Here is a 20403-nt window from a genome sequence, read left to right as displayed (position 1 = left end):
TCCCAGCACCCCCACAGAAAGCGTGCTATGGTGCCTACACTGCTGATTCTAGCTCTGAAGAGGCAGACAGAGCCCTGAGACTCACTGGCTAGGGGCCAGCCTACTTGACAATCTCAGTCTGGTAAGAGACCCTGTCTTAGAAAACACGGTAGAAGGTCCCTAAACAGTGACCTTTATTCCTGGGTACATCTTACCATATGAAAAAAAAAAGTTTTTATTACAGACAAGCACAATACTATTTGGCAAAGTGGTTCCTATATAACTGAGTGAATTTTGTGAAAGATCAAGCATTCATCTGTCAAATTTGTCCTTTGACTTCTATATGCATTTGCATAAATGTGCACCTACACGCAAATATGCACACCCACCCACTCATACACACATAATTTGTTCGAGTTGGCTTTCTTATAATTTTAAAAATGGGATTTAAAAGGGGCATCCTACCAGTTTGTCTTCCATTGCACAGTTAGCTTACTTGTATGCAAGTCACTCTACATGTTTGTAACTGTGATGTATCATATGTGCTGATGCATTAGGGATTCTAAGAAATCTAACACTCACTTATCTTGAAAGCATACTTTAGTGCTGCATTAATCCTGCATCCTGAAATACGAGATTTTGTTCATGTATCAAATTTCCAGTTAAATTTTCCTCTTAGTAATAACACTGTCATGTTAATGATGCTCAGAAATGCAATCATTACAATTATGCTTCAAAACAGAAAGTCTATTAAGTCATCAGAAACCAATAAACTTCTGTCCCATAAACACCAAAGCAACTGCCGGTTGCCTCCCCTTTAACACAAGAATAAAGCTTTTCCATGAAGAATGTGCTATGTGTCATCATTAGTAATCACTGTGTGTTTAGGATGAGAACAGAGCATGCTTGCCTTCACTTAATAAGAGAAGGGGTATCCAGTGAGGTTTTGCAGCCTGAAGTGAGGCATCTGCTCAGTGAAACAATGAAAACACAAACCAAAACAACAAAAACCATTTGATTTACAGAACAGATTTTAAAAGAAGAGAGGAATCACTTTTCCAAAGGCATTTTGGAAGAAAAAGATCCAAGAAGAGATTTGCAGCCAATCTCCATTAAATGCAATAAGCTAAATGAGTGACTCGATCCTCCACCCATCCAACCATTAAGGGCTAAGCACTGGTCTAGGTTCCATAGATATAGCAGGAAACAGTCTCCCAGCCTTCAAGGCTCAGATTTGCTGGTGTGGAATGACTCCAAGAATGTATTTACACAGCTGAAAGCCAAACCCAAGTCCAAAGTTCCCAGACTTTAGCAAACCAGTCTCCTTGATATATTGCTTGTGTTTCGTGGATTAACAGCTGAGCATATGGATGTCAATAAGAAGTGCTGTGAACTGGCTTTCAGCATGGAGCATCACCAAAGCGTGGGCAGTGGTGTGAACCAACAATAACACAAAAAAGTCTTTGCTGTTGTCTTCACTAGCATTCACTATGTCATCAATCAGCTCCCATGCTGTCATAGAGGAAGTGGGTCATAGCAAGGATGGACCAATTATTTTTCTCTCTGCCTAGTATCTGAAAATAGTATTGGAGTAAGCTCTAGATATTTGGATAACGGGAATTGGTTTCCAGATGTCTAAAAGAGAGATAGTAACATACTCTCATGTGGAATAAGTAGATTGGTGGGTAGTTAAAAAAAATCAGCATGAGTCTTTATGTACTTAAAGAGGCAGATGAATTCACAAAGTGGATCATGGAGTTTATTCAAAATCAATGCCTCCTGTATACTATATAGACCTACACATACATTATCTCCAACTTTCTCCAATGAGAAATTCTATTTTTATTTGACAATTTTTATAATATCACATACTAACTAAAAGAAGTAAGATACTATAGAAATCTCAGTTGGTGTATCTTAACAGTTCATGGCAGCACCATATTAAACCAAAGATTTTATTACACATAATACATTAGATAAAATATTCCCAAAGTGGAAACACCTTTTCAATGACCCATGTCATCACTGCAAATACTGTTACTATTATAACAGCCTTATATTACCAAACAGAGTGTTAGTACCCAAAGATGCTTGAAATTATAGTGATGGACAAATGTTTGACCATCTCTCCTCTCAAGGAAGTCTCTTTATTTTTGTGTCTCATGTATACACACACACACACACATACACACATACACAAAAGATTGAATGTATTAGGGTGATCCCTCATTTGTATGTTGACATTTTTAATTCCACCACTCTACACTTCTTCTTATCTATGGTGTTACTGCTCTCCAGAGATAGAACCTAGTTTTTCCTAGTAATTTTGCTAACTGACTATTAGACATTAGAAAGACCTACATGACATTGAAATATGATGTAGTAGAAGGTCTTTAACTGATGGGAGACATTTATAATTTGCATGCCTCCTCTAAATGATGTCACAGATGAGGTAATCCACCCCAGTCAAATGATAACATGAGAATCTTCCCTACTGACCTACTGTATACAACTTTTCCATGATAATGAGAGAAAACAGATGATTTTATAGAGGATCTTAACTGAAATCTTTGTGAAAGGCTATCTCCTTGAGGTCACTTTGCAATAGTAAACTCTGAGATTTCACTGGTTTCTATTTCAATTTGTTTGTCGTTTACTGACACATAGTTGACAGAAATGCTTATTCAGCATGCACAAGGTGTTATGTTATAAAAATAAACAATAAAATGACTTCTATAGCCACATACCATTACCTCACATTACTTATGATACTTAGCAACTGGCAAGTGTCCAGGCCAACTACAGTTTGCATGGAGCAGAGCAGACTGTGGAGACAAAAGCAGATGTATGGCACAGAAGCCTGAAACTGATTATCCATGGACGCCCTGGACAACTTTACTAGAACCTGTGCATTAGACCAGTGTTGGCCTGAGCCAGCTGCATGTGATCTTGGGACTTTCACTGTAGTCTATACTTCTTCCTGAAAGATGCCATTCAAAAGCCCTCTTAGCAACAAAAGTAAACACCAGGGCAGTGAAACTCCCACAGCTCCTTGGAGCTAGTCATAGAAAGCCCTGTGCAGGGAAAGACACCCACCTCCCCCCAAAAAAATCAGAGACAGCTCTGCAATTGGTAGGCAAGGTGTTCCTGTAGATCAGATCTAGGTATTTCTGCAGAAAGTGTACTTCTAACAGAAAGTCCTCTCTACTACAGGAACATGTTGACTCAATAGCACTCGCTTAATCTGCACAGTCTAATAAGAGAGACAGTCAGAGGGGAGAGACAAACCACGTCAACACAACTAGGGTAAATTACTGTCTAAAGCTGTAATCCTTTCACTTTATTTTTTAACTTATTTTAATTAGTTTTTGTTCTCTAAACCTTTTTTTTTTTTACTTTACTCATTTGTCGTATTTTAGTTTGCATATTGCCTCAATAGTTTCTCATGGTTGTCCTTTCCTTTACTATACATAATACATGTGAACAGGAATTTCCAGGAAGGAACTATGTCTGCAAAGACTGATTGGTTCAAATTTCAATGTAGAGATATTTGAATATTGTGGTTCCAGAGCTTAGTTACAATTTACCCTGATCTTCAGACTCCTAAATAGTCATTCCTTGTGCCTTTGTAGCCGGACCTAACATCCTGATAAACACATAAAAATCTTTTGGAATGTATTAACTTAACAACACCCTAGTTTTCCACCAATCAGTGGGCTAAGAGAATTATCAGATGGTATCCAAGGCTTTTAGCAGAGTTCTCCTCATCTTGTTACAACCTGCCTACCTGATGTACCCAACATAATGTTCCAAGTCTCAGATCAGTAAGAAAAGAAAAAGAAATTAAAGGGCTATAAATAGCAAAGGAAGAAGTTAAATTGTCTCTATTTACAAACACCAAGATATTAAACTTAGAGACTCTAAGAATCAACCAAATAATCCTTATATCTGATAAATAGTTTAGCCAAAACAGAAAGATATAAACTTACCGTACAACAACCAGTAGCTTTTTTATATATCAATAGGAAACAGGCTAAGAAAGAAATTAGAAAACCATTCTATTTACAATGTCTTCAAAAGTATTTTTTTAAATAGGAGTAAACTTATTATAGAGTTAAAAGAGTGCAACAATAGAAGTAATGACATTGAACAAACTGAAAAAGATGGTACAAGATGGAAATTCTTCCATGGTCAAGAATATTGTTCAGATAACTATATTACCACAAACAGTCTATAGATTGAGTGCATTCCTACCAAAATCCCAATGACATTCCTCAGAGAACAGTAAAGTAATCCAGAAATGCATAAATAAGCACAAAATCTCTGACTAGTCAATGCAAACTTAAGAAGAAATAGCAATGCTGGAGGTGTCAAAAGACCTGATTTTCAATTTTATTACGGAGTCGTATGTCCTACTTTGCTCTCTGTTGCTGTGATGAACAACACAACCACAAGCAATCTGGGGGATGAAATGGTTTCTCCAGTTTACACATCTATATCATGGTGCATGGTGCATTGGTGAGGGAAGTCAGAACAGGACCTTAATCAGGAACTTGAAGGCAAAAACCGATTCAGAGTGCATGGAAGAATGCTCCTCACAGGCTTATTTCTGCTGCTTGCTCAAATACACTTATATGGAACCTGGACCACTTGCTCAGGGTGTAACTGTTCATAGTGGACTAGGCTCTTCTCCTTTAATTAGAAATCAAGAAACTATCCACAGACATGCCCACATGCCAATCTGATGGATATAATTTTTCAATTGAATTTCCATCTTCTCAGGTTACTTTGTGTCAAATTGACAAAACTGATCACCACAGCTGATCCCTTGTCAACTTGACACACAAACACATTGCTATCCTACCACAATCTTTTCTTTCTAAAATGTCCTAAAAATTGTCTGCTAATGTCACAATACAAAACACAGTGTAACTTCTAAATCCTCAGTCTTTTCGAGACAGGGTTTCTCTGTGTAGCTTTGCACCTTTCCTGGAACTCACTCTGTAGCCCAGCCTGGCCTCGAACTCACAGAGATCCGCCTGCCTCTGCCTCCCAAGTGCTGGGATTAAAGGCGTGTGCCACCACCGCCCAGCTACGTTTTCTGTTTTTAAAATTCAGTATCTCTTCATTGTGTACTGTGAAGTCCAAAATAAGTTACTTCTTAAATTTTTATTTCAAGTCAGATGAATCGCAGCACAGTTACAAATAGATCAAAGCAAAACTAAACTTTAACAGCATAAAGAACTCCATATCCAGATCTGGAACTCACGTATGATCTTCTGGGCTCCAAAAGTTTAAATAATCATACTTTTTCCAGTTCCACCACTTGCAGCACACAGTCTTTCTTGTAGGCTCATGCTAGCTTCACACCACACCTGCCACTGTCGTTGGTGGACATCCCACAGCCCTAGCACCTGCAACGTATGTAGTCTTCACTGCAACTGTGGCCACACCTTCACCAAGGGCCTCTCCTGTCTTCCTAAGGGATTCCAACCATGTCACATGGTGCCAAGCTTCAACCTCTCTCGATGGAACTTCATTCTGGGCTTTCCATTTTAACTGAAGCTGCACCTTCACCAATAGCCTTTCCTGGTCTCTCAAAGTATCAAGCCTCAGTTGCTCACCTTCATACCTTCACACTTGCAAACCAGTACCATACAGGAGACTCTTACACACTGCCAAGTTCAGTTTCCAGCTTGACATACAGCTTTGCCCTCATGGTGACCACAGCTTCTTTTTACTGAACCTGAAAAAATACTTCTCTGAAGATTTCACATCAATGATGCTTTATTATTATTATTATTATTATTATTATTATTATTAATCATAGTTGGTTTTTGTTTGTTTTGTTGTTTTTCAGTCTCAACTTACCAGCATCAATGTACTTGTAAAGTAAAGGTTCACAGCAGTGTCACTAACCTCTTGTTAAAATCACAGCTGATTTGTCGGCCCAGATAATAATTTGTCTCACTCTTACAGGGTCTTAATCCAAAATATCATATCAGTGGAATCAATAGAGTGTTTGCTTTTTTCTGAAACCTCACAAGCCCAGTCTCCATCATCTGCACATTACTTAACATCCTTATTTTCCAAACACCCATAATAATTCATTCTGTATCCTATTTTTACATTTTGTTATTTGTTTTCTTGATGTTGAGGGTTTTTTTTGTGTGTACTTTATATGTTCTAGATACAAATCCTTTAACAGAAGTATAGTTGGTAAAGAATTTCTCCCATTCTATAGGCTGATGTTTTGTTTAGATATTGATGTCCTTTGTTGTACAGAAATGTTTTAGGTTTATGAGGTCCCATTTATTAAGTTTTGGTCTTAATGCTTGTTTTGTCTGTGTCCTGTTAAGACAGTCCATTCCTGTGCCTATGAGATCAAGTCTGTTTCCTAATTTTTCATTTATTGCATTAAGGGTTTCTGGTCTGATGTTGAAGTCCTTGATCCATTTGGAGTTGAGTTTGTACAGGATGGTAGATATTGATATATTTTCCTTTTTCTACATGCAGTTATCCAGTTTGTGCCACACCATTTGGTGAAGATGCTGTTGTTTCTTCTGTGGGTTTTTGTTTGTTGTTTGTTTGTTTTTTGTTTGTTTGTTTTGCTTCTTTGTTGAAAATCAGGTGTCTGTAGTTGTGTGGACTTATATCTGGGTTTTCCATTCAATTCTGTTGATCAATGTGTTTGCTTTTATGACAGAACCATGATTATTTTATCCCATAACTCTGCAATAAAGCTTGAAGTCTGGAGCTGACATACCTCCTTCAGTTCTGTTATTATCCATTTTTGTTTTTGCTATCTTGGAATTTTTGCATTTCCATGTGAAATTAAATGTAGGTAGAAGTTTCTGTTCCACCAACAACTCCCTAATACCCAGCAGATGCTTCCAAAATTACTACACAGAAGCTTATTTTAATTATAACTGCTCTGCCATTAGCTCAGGTACATTACTGACTAGCTCTTACACTTAAATTAACCCATAATTCTTATTTATGTTTAGCCATGTGGCTTGGTACCTTTTCTCAGTTCTGCCTTGTCATCTTGCTTCCTCTGTGTCTGGCTGGCAACTCCTGACTCAGCCTTCCTCTTCCCAGCATTCTCCCAGTCTGCTTAAACCACCTACATTTCCTGGCTGGCTACTGGCCAATCAGCGTTTTATTAAAACAATTCAAGTGATAAATCTTTACAGTGTACAAGACATTATCCCACAGCATTTCCCTTTTTTTTTTTTTTTTGTTAAACTAAAAAGGTTTTAACCTTAATATAGTAAAACAAAAAGTTATTAAGTAAGAATTATAGTAACAATATCCAATCCATTTTCATTTGTCAAAATTAGTGAAAATACTTAATTATCTATCTTATTTTGGTGAGTATAAAGGTTTGTATCTAATTTATCTTTTATTATAACCAAAGAAAACTATAACTATCTAGTCTTCAACTCCATCAAAGACTTCAGAAGAATGTAATGTTACCTAGTAACAGGGACATCAGGCTCCCTGGACAGTCACCCAAAGTTCCTCTGCAATGTTGAAGCATCCATCTTTGGCTTACAGGCTTAGCACATCTGACAGACTTATTTGTGAAGCAGCGTTTTTGAAGGACTGTCCTTGTCTTGACAAAGTTCTGCAGTGATTTTGTGTGTGTGTGTGTGTGTGTGTGTGTGTGTGTGTGTGTGTGTGTCCTGCTTGTCCAAATTGTAAAGCATACTGTCAGCAGTTGAGGCAAAGGCAATTTCTTTGCCCACATGGCTAGCTTTTACCATAAAAAACAAACTTCATATGGAGCTTCTTTGATGCTCATCATCCTCTTTGAAGTAATTGGTGATATCAGGAACAGACATGTCTCACTGTCGAGAAAAGTCTAACTTCTTAAAACATTTTAAATGCTATATTCTATAGGTCTTTGAAGTGTTTGGAGATTGCCTATCTATCTTAAAAATACCTCCGTATGACCTTGAAAACATACTGAACATGACCACAAGTTTGCAATTATAGATGACTATTAATCTATATTTCTTAATTATATATTACATTTTTAAATGAGCTTCATAAAAATAATACCCTAAACAAGAATAGAAATATACATACAGTATAGCAAAACTAACTTTAAATTTGTATCAATAAACTAAAATCCATACTGATGTAAAATATGTAAGATTAACAGTAATTTTTTAGATTAAAGTAGATTTAATAATCTACCCTTTTTTCATCATTTCTATATTAATTAAAGGGTTTTTTCTGCAATTTATCTGAATAAATCTGTTGGAATTTTGATGGGGATTGCACTGAATCTGTAGACCACTTGGGGGGGGGTAGGATACCCATTTTTATAATATCAATCCTACCAATCCATGGGCATGGGAGATATTTTAACCTTCTTGTGTCTTCTTTAATTTCTTTCTTTAATGTCTTAAAACTTTTATTATAAAGTCTTTCACATACTTGGTTAGAGTTAGCCTAAGATTTTTTTTTTATGAAGCTTTCATGAAAGGTAACTGTTTCTCCTTATTTCTTTCTCGGTATGTTTACCTTACATTTATAGGGTGTTACTGATTTTTATGTGCTATTTTTTAATCCTAGCACTGTTTTGGAGATAGAAAGAAAGAGAGAAAGATCATGATGTTTTGTGAGTAGAGAGGTGGGGAGAATCTAGAAGGAGATGGGGAAATGGAAAAGAATGTGATCAAAATATATTGCATAAAAATAAATTTCAAAAACATAGTTGTTAAGTCTATCACAACAGTGTTCTGCTTAGTGGTACCAATTTCTTTCATACTTTGCTTTCTGTTACTGTGATAGTACACTTTCTAAAAACAATTTGGGTGAGGAAAGGGTTTATGTGACTTACAGATGCAGTCCATCATTGATTGAAGCCAAAGCAGGAACTCAAGTCAGTAATCTGGAGGCAGGAACTGAATTAGACTATGGAGGAACTCCACTTACCAGCTTATTTCCTCTGTCTTGCTCAGCTAACTCTGTTATATAATTTTGGTTCACCTGCCCAGGTGTTGTACTTCTCACAGTGAATTAGACCATCCTCCTTCAGGTAGTAATCAAGAAAATTCTCAACAAACATGCCCACTGGCCAATGTGATGGGACAGGGTTTTTTGTTTGTTTGTTTGTTTGTTTGTTTTTTGTTTTTATTGAGATTCTCTCTTCCAAGGGGATTCTAATTTGTCTCAAGTTGACTAAAACTAACCAGAATACCAAAGTGACAAAAAAAAGTCATGATACTGGCACAAAAGCAGACATGTAGTTCAGTAGAATAGGATGAGTGATGTGGTGGTTTGGATAGGAATGGCCCCCAAAGGCTCATAGATTTGAATGTTTGGTCACCAGTAAGTAGCACTATTAGAAGATGAGGCCTTGTTGTAGTAGGTGTGTCCCTTTTGGAGAAATTGTGTCACTGGGAATGGACTTTGAAGTTCCAGAAGCTCAAGCCAGGCCTAGTGACTCACCCTTTCTTCCTGCATCCTGCCAATCCAGATGTAGAACTCTCCACTACCTCTCCAGCACCATGTCTGCCTATGTGTCTCCGTGCTTCCTGACATGATGATAATTAACTAAACTTCTGAATGGTAAGCCAGCTCCAATTAAATGTTTTCCTTTATAAGAGTTGTCATGCCATGGTGTCTCTTCACAGCAATAGAACATTGGTTAAGACAGAAGATGTAGTAATGTACTAGAACATACATATCTCTTACATTCCAAGAGACTGGATTTTTTTAAATTTTAATTTTAATTTTATTTTATAATTTAATTTTACATATCAGCAACAGATTCCCTTGTTCTTCCCCCTCCTGCCCCCCCCCCCGCCTTTTCCCCAGCCCCCCTCCATTCCCATCTCCTCCAGGGCAAAGACTCCCCTGGGGATTGAGTTCAACCTGGTAGATTCAGTCCAGGCAGGTCCAGAGACTGAAATTTTTGCTAGACCTCATAGCTAGAGTTAATAATATAACTCAAGGTCACTTGAGACTTAAGACTGCTATATACTGTGTACTCAGCCTGCTTTTTTAACCTACCTTTAAGAGAACAATGTAAGAGTCAACTTAATGGTCTTGGATTTCCCATGTGATCAATGTCTACAACCTAAACTAATGCATAGCTGTAATTGTTAAGTTATGTACTCTTCCATGCCCATGACCCAAGACTAATGCATGGATGTTCTAATAATTATTTTCTTGTAACAGCAAAGTTAGAGGTAGAAAGAAATCTTATAAATTAATATTCACCACAAATATTGAATACAACTTTTGGACATTGCTTGACAAACAGTGATGCTGTTAATACTGATTTTCATTTGGTTCAGCTTGGGTCAATAGGAGTCTATAGCTTAATCCTTTCTAAAATTCTGTTAAAGATTTTGTAAGCTATCTCTCATTTCTTCCCCTATGTGATGCTTTCTGTGCTGTTTAACAAAGACAGAGTAAATTCCTTTGATAGGGATAGACACACACACACACACACACACACAGAGAGAGAGAGGGAGACTCAGACAAAGTCACAGGGACAGAGCCATAAGACAGCCTTCAGACAAGCACAGATTCAGATTCATGCAACAGACAGAAGGATCAAAGGCACAGGGAGAGCTAAGTTGAGAATTCAAATCTGGACTCAATCTTGATTAACAGACACTAAAAGGAATTGCTTTGATTTCCTTAATTAACTCTACACCAATGACTTATTGATGACTCAAAGTTTTATTTTTATTGTGTTTAATCCATACAAGAAAACATAGAAACAAACCTATAGAGCTATGGCCACCTAATTTATTTTTTATAAAGACATCAAAAACATTGGGGAAAAAAGACAGCCTTTTATAAAGGTTCCGGGAAAGCTGGATTTCTAGATCTAGAACAATGAAACTAGATGCATATATTTTATCTTGAACCAAAAATTATTCAAAATTGATCAAATAATTTCACCTGAGATTTGAGACTGTTAGAAGAAAACAAAGGCAAAACACTTCAATATATAAAAATAGGCAAGGACTTTCTGAAAAGAAGCCCAGTTGTATACGAAATAATCCCCCTAATTAACAAGTGGTATTACATAAAATCAGAAAGGTTTACACAGTAAACAATCACTAGAATTAAGAGACAACCTTGAAATGGGAAGAAATATTAGTCAACTACATACCAGACAGGGGATTAATATGAAAAATATATAAAGCATTTTAAAATAAAACACCAACCTCCAAGTTATCCAATGAAAAAATAGGTCAATAGACTAAAAAGGACATTTCCAAGGAAAGATACAAATGACCAGTAAAATTTCATTTAAATGTTCAATATTTTTAGCCATCATCAGGTATTGCAAATTTAAACTGCTTTGAGATTTCATCTCACCTCATTAGAACCATCAAACAATCCAAATAACAACAAATACTGGGTGAGAAAGTGGGAAAGGGAGAACAGGTTTTTTTTTTTTTTTTTTTTTTTTTTTTTTTTTTTTTTTTTTTTTTTTTTTTTACTACTGATGGACATAGAAATTTGTACAACTAATATATAAGTCAATATGCTGTTTCCTTAAAAATCTTTACATAGAAATAGCATGTGACCAACTATACCACTCTTTGATATATACCTAAAACATTCTGTGTCAACCTACACAGAGATTCTTGTACATCTATGTTTACCATTCCTGTATTCATAAAAGCTAAGAAATCGAGCCATTCTATATGTCTATCAAACAAACAAATGGGTAAAGAATTATGTGTGTATACATAATTGATTGTATTCATCCAATATTAAAAAAAGTGAAATCATGACATTTGGCAGGTAAATGAATGGAAATCATTTCACTGGGTGAAATAAACTCAACTCAAAAAGAAAAAAAAATCATGTTCTCTCTCATGTGTGAAATCTACATTTTTAATTTGCATATAAGTTGTGTGAGTGTGTGTAGTTCATCAAAATAGAAAGGGGATTATGAGAGGGGAGAAAATTACCTTAAGAGCTTCAAAAAATAGAAGGTAATAGAATATATCTTTGATATGAAAAAGAAGGGACAAGTTTTCAGGAAGGAAGGGGACTACTGAGGATACATATTGATATTAGAAGAAAATAGAAAATTACCGGGGTCACTTCTTGTTACAAAATTGAACATGAGCTAGTTTGGATTTCGAATCCATCTTCTGCCCCTTCAGAGCCTCCGGTGCTGAGAGAAGCTCTTGCTCATCACAATGACACAACACTGGCTCAGCTTGGTTCTAGGTCCCTCCATTACCTTTGGAGCTGTACCTCATGGCTCAATTCTCTCTTACCCCTTTCACTCTTTCCCTACAAGGATAAAATAAGTCAGAAGAATTAGCACACAGCCTTAGTTTCTAAATAAAAATGCCATGACACTCATTGAAAAATACATGTTGCTAGCTAAACGATGTAATATTGAGAAATGCTTCAGACACCAATCCAAAATGTTTAGTATTAACTTACAGAAGTTTCTAATTTTTCTGGTTATCTGGTAATCTTTAAAATGTCATGATTTCATTTTTCACAATGGATGAATACAATCAACTGTATATATACCATTATTCTTGACCCATTAAACTTAATGAAATGAATGGGTCAATAAATGATTTATTTAAATTATTAAATAATGAATGAAAACTTACCATTGTCCTTCATTTCTTTCCACTATATTCAGCAAGTATAAACGAGGAAATATGAGACCTTCCTAGCAGAGCAAAATCAAAAGAAAAAATCCATTGTGTTGAGAGAGAGAGAGAGAGAGAGAGAGAAGCAGGGGAAGGGAAAAGGAGCAGTAAAGGGGTGGGGGTGTTATCAAATAAATTCTATTGTAATCCAACATAGGACACACTTTATGTATTATATTCTACATTGGGAAGGAGTACCTACATAGCTTATTGTAGCTCTAATCGTCTATCTTTGGGAAAATATACAGACAAAAGATTCCATCGATTTACTTAACTGTCTCAAAATTATGTCAGAAGAAGGATTAGAACATTCTTATAACCATATGAAATCGAAGAGCATTTCATTCAGTGAATGGACTGCATGCTAACAATGTACTGTCCAAAATCTACCAATGTTGGTAGCATTGCTCTGTGATTTTCCAGTGGAACTTAGCCATGCTTTCTATTTCAGAAACAGTGATTGTCAAAGCAGTGGTGATTAGTATTTTGGGGCCTGATTGAGCTTTCTCTGGTCTACAGGGAGCTAACTGCCTCCACTTTGTCCTTTTGTGTTGAAGGTCTTAGCAATTGTGTGGACCTTTTAGCTCTATAGAAAGCCTGAGCACTGTGAGAAGCAGAACTCCATGAAAGGGCAAACAGGAATGCACGCTGTTCTCCCTCGTCACATTTATGGATAATCAATGTCCATTTAGTTGTGTGCTCTAATGCACAGCACCTGCTACTTAAGTCAAGTGAAGAATATTTTGTATGTTTGTTAATTTAATTTATTGCACTGTTTCTGGTTTCTTGAAGCTAGAAAGATTAATTTTTAAACACAAAAATTAGTGAATATAATTTTCAGTAAGGTAATCATTTTTATATCAAGAATACATACATGAATATAATTCTGTCAGTTCAGGAAGTCAATTGGGGCTGAAGTGTAGATGTGCGAGAAAGAAACTGTACGTCATGATAGATGAGAACCTCTGGGGCACCAAGCTGCTCTTCTTAGAAGTACATCTGTGGATAGAAATGCCTAGGTTTTTATTTTCCTTATAAGGAACAAAGTTGAATTTGGTTGTTTCTAACCCAGTGGGTACCCCTACATCTAATAAACACCTGCTGAAAGAAAGTGATTCAAAAGTAGAGAGAGAGTAGGGTTTGAGGGCCATAGAGAATATTGGAGAAGAATTTGACCAATAACCTGAAAGGAAGAAAGTGATTATCCACACAGGCACAGTTACAGACAAAAAAAATAAGATAAAGGGGATGGGGAAGGGGGAAGCAATATGGGCCTGAATATACATTGAGACGTTTTTCCATAAAGCATTCACACCTTCACACACACACATACACACAAATGCACATGCACACAAGTTCCCTCCCCTCCCCCAAACAAGAATAACTAGGTGGGAAGAAGCTGACATTACATTAAAGTTTATAGTCTTAGTAATAAAGAGAGTTGTACTTGCTAGGAATATGCATAATAATCTAGATCAAGTTCACATAGTCATGAACATTTGTTCAAATACAATCTCTATTGAGTGTCAACAGATTTCCTACCCACTTATTCCTATACAACTTCTTTAAAGCTGATTTAATATTATTGAAACTGATTTCCTATTATTTTAATAGTCAAATGAGGATTTTAAAAACAAGGGAAAGGGGAGAATTGATGCATCTGAGGGTTAAATGCGGAGTTCTTGGGGAAAAGAGCTCAGTTTCAAATATTTAATCATGTACTCTCTCCATAAACATTAATTCAAACTGAGAGGTTATAGTCAGACAAGGTATGGGCACAGAGACAAGGTAGGCCATGAGTAAGGGGTGAAGTGAGTTGATGATCCACTGCTGGGCTGATTTTCACTCTGCAAAGTTCTGCATTTGCTAGTCCTTGCTACTCTACCCCTCAGTATGAAGAACTACTTTTCTATCACTAGCTACCTTGTCTGCTTCCCCAGGGGTAAGACTGTCCTATAAGCTGGATCTCACCCTAAAAGATTTATTCCCAGTGAGTTTTACTAGAGATTTAAATTGACTGGAAGTACAACTTACCTTTTCACTGTTTATTTATATAACCAAAGTTCTTTCCAAATCTTAAATATTTAAGAAATGAAGAAGAATGAATTCCTTTTATTTATTTCTTCTACACTCCCACAACTTCATAATAAATAAAGTTATTTAAATTTTTATTTCAATTTTTTACATATAAATTTTTATTCATTTTTGAGGACACATCAATCAAAAGAAAACATGTTACTGAATTTATGGAAGAGCACCTGTTCCTGGGGTATCTGAGAGTTCTTGTTTATTATAAATGATTTGTATTCATAAATAGAAAAGACTCACTGCAGTCATGTGTAATTCTAAAGAATTTAGTCCTTCTAGCAGAAGAATAACTCAGCAAGCAGATTATTGATTGGCAGTTTACATTTTGTTTAAGTGTTAAAAATTGAAACCAACTAGTAGAAGCATTTGAACAACCCCATCAAGAAATTACCAAGGCTTAAAGTGCTGGATATGTTAATCATCTTGACCTGATCACTTCTTAGTATCCAAAGTACATATCAATCAAACATCACATTTCACTCATAACACATGGAGATATTATGCCAATCAATAACATATTTATTCTTCCTTCTTTTTTCACCATAACTTAGATAATTTACCTACTTTACTTAGAATACTTATTTTATATTAAATTATTATTATTATAGTAAGTTACTGAGTATACCACACAAAAGCTCAGTGTGCAGGACAGCAACCAAGTTGCTTGCACTATTCAGCTTATAAAACCAATCCAAACAAAACACATGAGCTGACATATTATTGGAGAACAAAGAAATTCGTATAATACAGTTAAACATTTCAATAATATTTCATAATGCTTCATCTCTTTGTTTCATTCAGAGTTTTCAGTTTCTATAAAAAATACACAGTGGCCAGTTTAAACTAACAGGGTTTTATTAGACCCATAGGAAGCACTCAGACCTTAGGTCTGGACCACCTTCCCAGGCATATATACCACCACAAACCTGGTTTGAGATTTTTCAGACCACCACGGTGACAGAATATGTTGGCTTTGCCAGAGTTGAAATTCTGAATCTAAGGTACTCTCACCTGACCTTGCCTTGGATCCCCCATGCTAAAATGCTTTACCTAGGACAGAAACAAGCCTTAGCCTATCCCAGCCAATGAAGTCCATTTTCCATATAGGCCTCCTTCATATACCTACATCATGAAGCAATGTCCAAGAGGTCGCCTTGCATCAGAGGACTCCAAACCAGCTGAACATGGTGTTACTAATTTTACTTTGAGAAGATAGCATTCAGTAAGGCAGAGTTCAACATACAGACATTTCAAGATACAGAAAGCACCTTCAAAAGATTCAAAACATCTCTGAAAGATAGATGGTCATTGTACTTGCGCAGAAAGATCCCTGATTAACGGTCATACTGGAAAACTAGAGGAAACTTTTGATACTCATCATCCCCATCCCATAGGGGTATACATTTTTGTGTTTTAGCATATGGCCCACAGATAAATGATTTTCATGTACTTCCCTGAAAAGAATTTCTGAGTCAAACTTTATTTTTAAATTGAAGTTTAAAGTGGTCATTTAACTCAACTACAGTTGTTGAGAATTTTGTTTGTTCGTTTTGTTTTTTCCATTTTTTGAGATGATAATATAATTACAACATTCTCCCTTCCTTTCCCCACTCCCATACTGAAAATTAACTTCTGAGACTGTGCTCTTCAATGAGTGACACTGTCTCTGGGATGACTGAGAGTGGATCCATCTGGTGGTGCTATGAACAAGGAATCAATCAGTGTCTATGCTTTCAGACACACAAGGTAAGAGTAGACTTTGCTTTTCTTCAATGTGTTTAGCCTGTTACTTCTATTTGTAAAACTTTATCAAATACTTCAGTTTCCAAGGACCTTATTTTAAAAAACATATCTAATCAATAAGGGCTTGTTAGTTTTCTTAGAAGAGTTAAGCTGTGGTCTATTATCCTTTTGTTTCTATTCCACGTGGTTTTTGGTTTTCCACGTCTCTGTCTCTAGTCATCCAACCATACAAAATCTTGCTGTGTAATTGAAGTTAAGTTAATTAGAGTCCCATTCTGAAGTTTTTTTTAACTTTCCTTTTATTTATTCTTTGTCTTTCACATCATGCATCTCAATCCCATTCATTTCCTTGTCCTTTTATTTATAGCTACCCTCTACCCTTGCAACCTTCCACCCAAAATAAAATAAAATTTAAGAGAAAAAAAAAAGAAAGACCAAAAAGAAAAATCAGTCTTGTCATGAAAGCTGTAGTGTGACACAGTGAGTCATGCAGTAGACCTTTTTAATCCATGTATCTTTACTTGCAAATGTTCATTGCAGAGTCATCGGTCTGGTTCTGCTACACTATCAATGCTGGGTGGGCCCTCACTGGGACTCCTCTTAGATGACTTATTGCCCTGTGTCCTGGAGATCCGGCAGCTTTGGACCTGTAGGACCGGGGTCCCTTCATGTGCTCCAGTAGATCATAGATGGGGTGGATGTTGGACTGGCCAACTTGTAACCCTTGTTCTGGGTCTGGGTATTTGCAGGGTTGCTCAGCCTGCCAGCTTTTCCCTGTCCTCACCACCAGGGGGAGCTCTCCAGCATTGTCCTTGCTAGTTCTCTCCCTCCATTAATGAGCAAGGGGCGGGGCCAGTTCTCCTGCTTTCATGCCCTTTGAGTAGGCTCTCCCACACCTATACAATCACCTCTACTGCTGCCCACATGAGGTGCAGGGGGCACTCTTCTGAGTACTGCAGCTGGTGAGGGGCAGGGACAGCTCTCTTCACTCTTAGGACCTCAGGGCCAGCTCTCCCACCTGCCACAGGCAGCTGGAGGGCAAGGGGAGGTCATCTCTTCCCCCACACACACACCAGTATATGGCAGATGAGGGGCAGGGCCAGATCTCCCAGGCTTACATTTTGGCCTGGCTCACCCCTGCCCCATAAACAGGGTCAGCTCTACTGTGCTGCCCAGACAAGGTGCAGGACCCGCTTTCCCGAGTGTTGCAGCTAGTAAAGGGTGGAGTCAGCTCCCTAGCTAGCTGGAGGTAGTAGGGGCACAAGGGTAGGTCATTGTTCCCTTACTGCCACCACTATACTGCAGACAGGGAGGCCGTATCAGCTATGCCCCTCACATGCCCTCAGAGATGGCTCACACAGGCCCCTGTCTACAGGGTTAACTCTACTGTACCGCCCAGGTGACAAGCAGGGCCAGTTCTCCCAAGTGCTGCAGCTAGTGAGGGGTTGGGTCAGGTCCCAGGTGGCAAAGGGCAAGGGGAGGCATCTTCCCCTCACCACATAGCAAGCACGGCCTGCTCTCCCATTCTCACTCCCTCAGGGCCAGCTCGCCCATGCCCCTGAGAACAGTGTCAGCTCCATAGTGCTGTCCAGGTCAGGTGTAGGACCCTCTCTCCTAAGTGCTTCAGCAGGTAAGGGACAGGATCAGTTCTTCCCAGTGTTTCAGCCTGTGAGGGGGTGGAACAACTCTGTACAGCCCTATCCTCTAGGCCTGGGGTGTTATCAGGAGCCAGGGACATGAACACAGACTGCAGCTGCATCAGGGCCATGAACCCAGATTTGGGCCCCGGAAGCAGTCCAGGCCCGGACATCATCATGGCCCTGGGTAGCAATCAAGCCACCCACATCAGCCTGCTTCTCACTGCTTTTACCTCCTCACATATGCCTCTGTCCACAGGGCATGAACCATTCTGTCTGTCTGTCTGTCCCTCCCTCCTTCCTTCCCTCCCTCCTTCCCTCCCTCCCTCCCCCCCCTCTCCCATACCACACCATACATTTGCTCACCATAATAGTGCCCACTACCTGATGCTGCAAGGCACCAGGTGGGCCCTTGTTTTCTCGTCGGTGCCCAAGGGCAGACCACCCCAGGCCTGCCTGTGGGTCTCCTTGTCCAGCTCCATCCATCATGGCACTGGGCAGACCCTGCTTCCTCCTTGGAGCCTGGGGTGGTCCCCCATTCTCAAGCTTTTTACTACCAAGACACCCTTTCTGTTCTAAGGCAACGGTTAATGAATTATACAACGTTTCTCAGAAACATCTAATAGGTGTGTAGGAGAATCCGACAAGACGTCGTATTGTGACACTAGAATATATTTCTAACAAATTTCCAGCTGTTGCTGACGCTCTTGGTCTGGGGACCACTCTTGGAGACTCAACTGTTCACGAAGTTAGAATGATGCAGAATGCAAACTCATGTGTGAATAAGGTCTGCTACTCAGGTGATACGGTGTGTGCGGAGACTGAAACGCAATAAGTTGCAGCAAAAGAGATAAATGAAGAGATGAGAGAGCGTGGACCCACAACCTCCACAGGTCCAGATTTAGTTGTGCCACGCCTTGACTCCACCTCTACTTCTTACCAGTCACACAAATCAATGGCTCTCCTGTACAGTTTAATTTGAAACACATTTTTGCTTAATGGGAAAATTTTTTGTTCATTTTTTAAAAAAAATTAATATGAAACTTGATTTGATATCAGCACCAACTTACAATCTAAGTTTTATTTAAGAAACCTTCTAGGAAAATGTGTACTTCTGGGGGTACTTCTGAAGAAAGGGCTGAAGACTACTGTATATAATATTTGCTTTCAAAGTAATTTTCAAATAGGTTTACTATTTTATGTGTTATATGGCAGCATATTTAAATAGTACAGAATATCAGTTCACCCATTATTGTTTACTTATGGAATAGAAACATCTAATCATTGTGTACTGCCATTAAAGATAGTGATTAGGTTCAGCATTCGTTTTTATATGTTTTCCATAGTCAGTGGATTTTGAAAAGGTTCCTTAGGAAAGCTTAGATTATGTATGGATAGCACATATGTTTCTAGCCCTATAGCTTAGAAAATATAAGGAGAGAATTTTCTGGCTTTGTAATATTAGCACTACTGTTTTTTACAAATTTTTAGTGACTGCAATCAAAAGTCTAAATCCACTTCCACAAAGCCAAGTGAGATGGTGTAGCTGGAGAGTTTTCTCTTCAGGTCCCTCCAAGCCCCAGCACTCCGACAGTTCACTTATAAAATAAACACACAGATGCTTATATTATTTAAACTGCTTGGCCTAATGGCTCAGGCTTCTAGCTATCTAGTTCTTACATCTTAAATTAATCCATTTCTATAATTCTATACCTTGCCACATGGCTTGTGGCTTACCAGCATCTTCACATGCTGCTTGTCATTGGTGGCGGCTGGCAGTGTCTTCCTCACTCAGCCTTCTACTTCCCAGAATTCTCCTCTCTCCTTGTCCCGTCTATACTTCCTGCCTGACCACTGGCCAATCAGTGTTTTATTTATACAGAGCAATATCCACAGCAAGATGAAATGGTTTAGAAAAGGTGTTACAGAAGAATCTGGAATGCCCTGCTGCTTCATCAACACAATGGGAATACCTTCCTTGCACTCCAACCCCACAAAACTCAACTCAAAGTCCGTTGCCTCTTTTATTTTGCTTCCCCTGTCTAGGAGTCTTCTCTTTATACTTCACTGAAAAGTCCTTCATTTCTCATCAATGCTGTAAGTACAAAGCCCGCTATGCTGATGATGTAATTTTTTTCCCGAGTCTAAATTAGATTTCATATAGAGCATGAAAAGTCAAAAAACAGAGCCCATGCTGCTCTGCTATTTTATTTAGTTTGTATATGAAGAGACATGAGGTTTCAGAGTTTGTTGTTTTCCTTATTTCTTTCTTTAAACCACACTTGTAGTTT

At 38.0% G+C, this 20403-nt stretch overlaps 1 pseudogene; it reads right to left on the bottom strand.

The window, feature by feature from the left end:
* Positions 1-18598, bottom strand: part of LOC114689932 — a 79200-nt pseudogene extending 60602 nt beyond the window's left edge.
* Between the last annotated feature and the right edge of the window lie 1805 nt (positions 18599-20403).

The sequence above is a fragment of the Peromyscus leucopus genome, chromosome 14, assembly GCF_004664715.2.
Source record: "Peromyscus leucopus breed LL Stock chromosome 14, UCI_PerLeu_2.1, whole genome shotgun sequence".
Lineage (NCBI taxonomy): Eukaryota > Metazoa > Chordata > Mammalia > Rodentia > Cricetidae > Peromyscus > Peromyscus leucopus.
The sequence above is the reverse complement of the archived record's forward strand: the minus strand, read 5'-3'. Positions and strand labels throughout refer to the sequence as shown.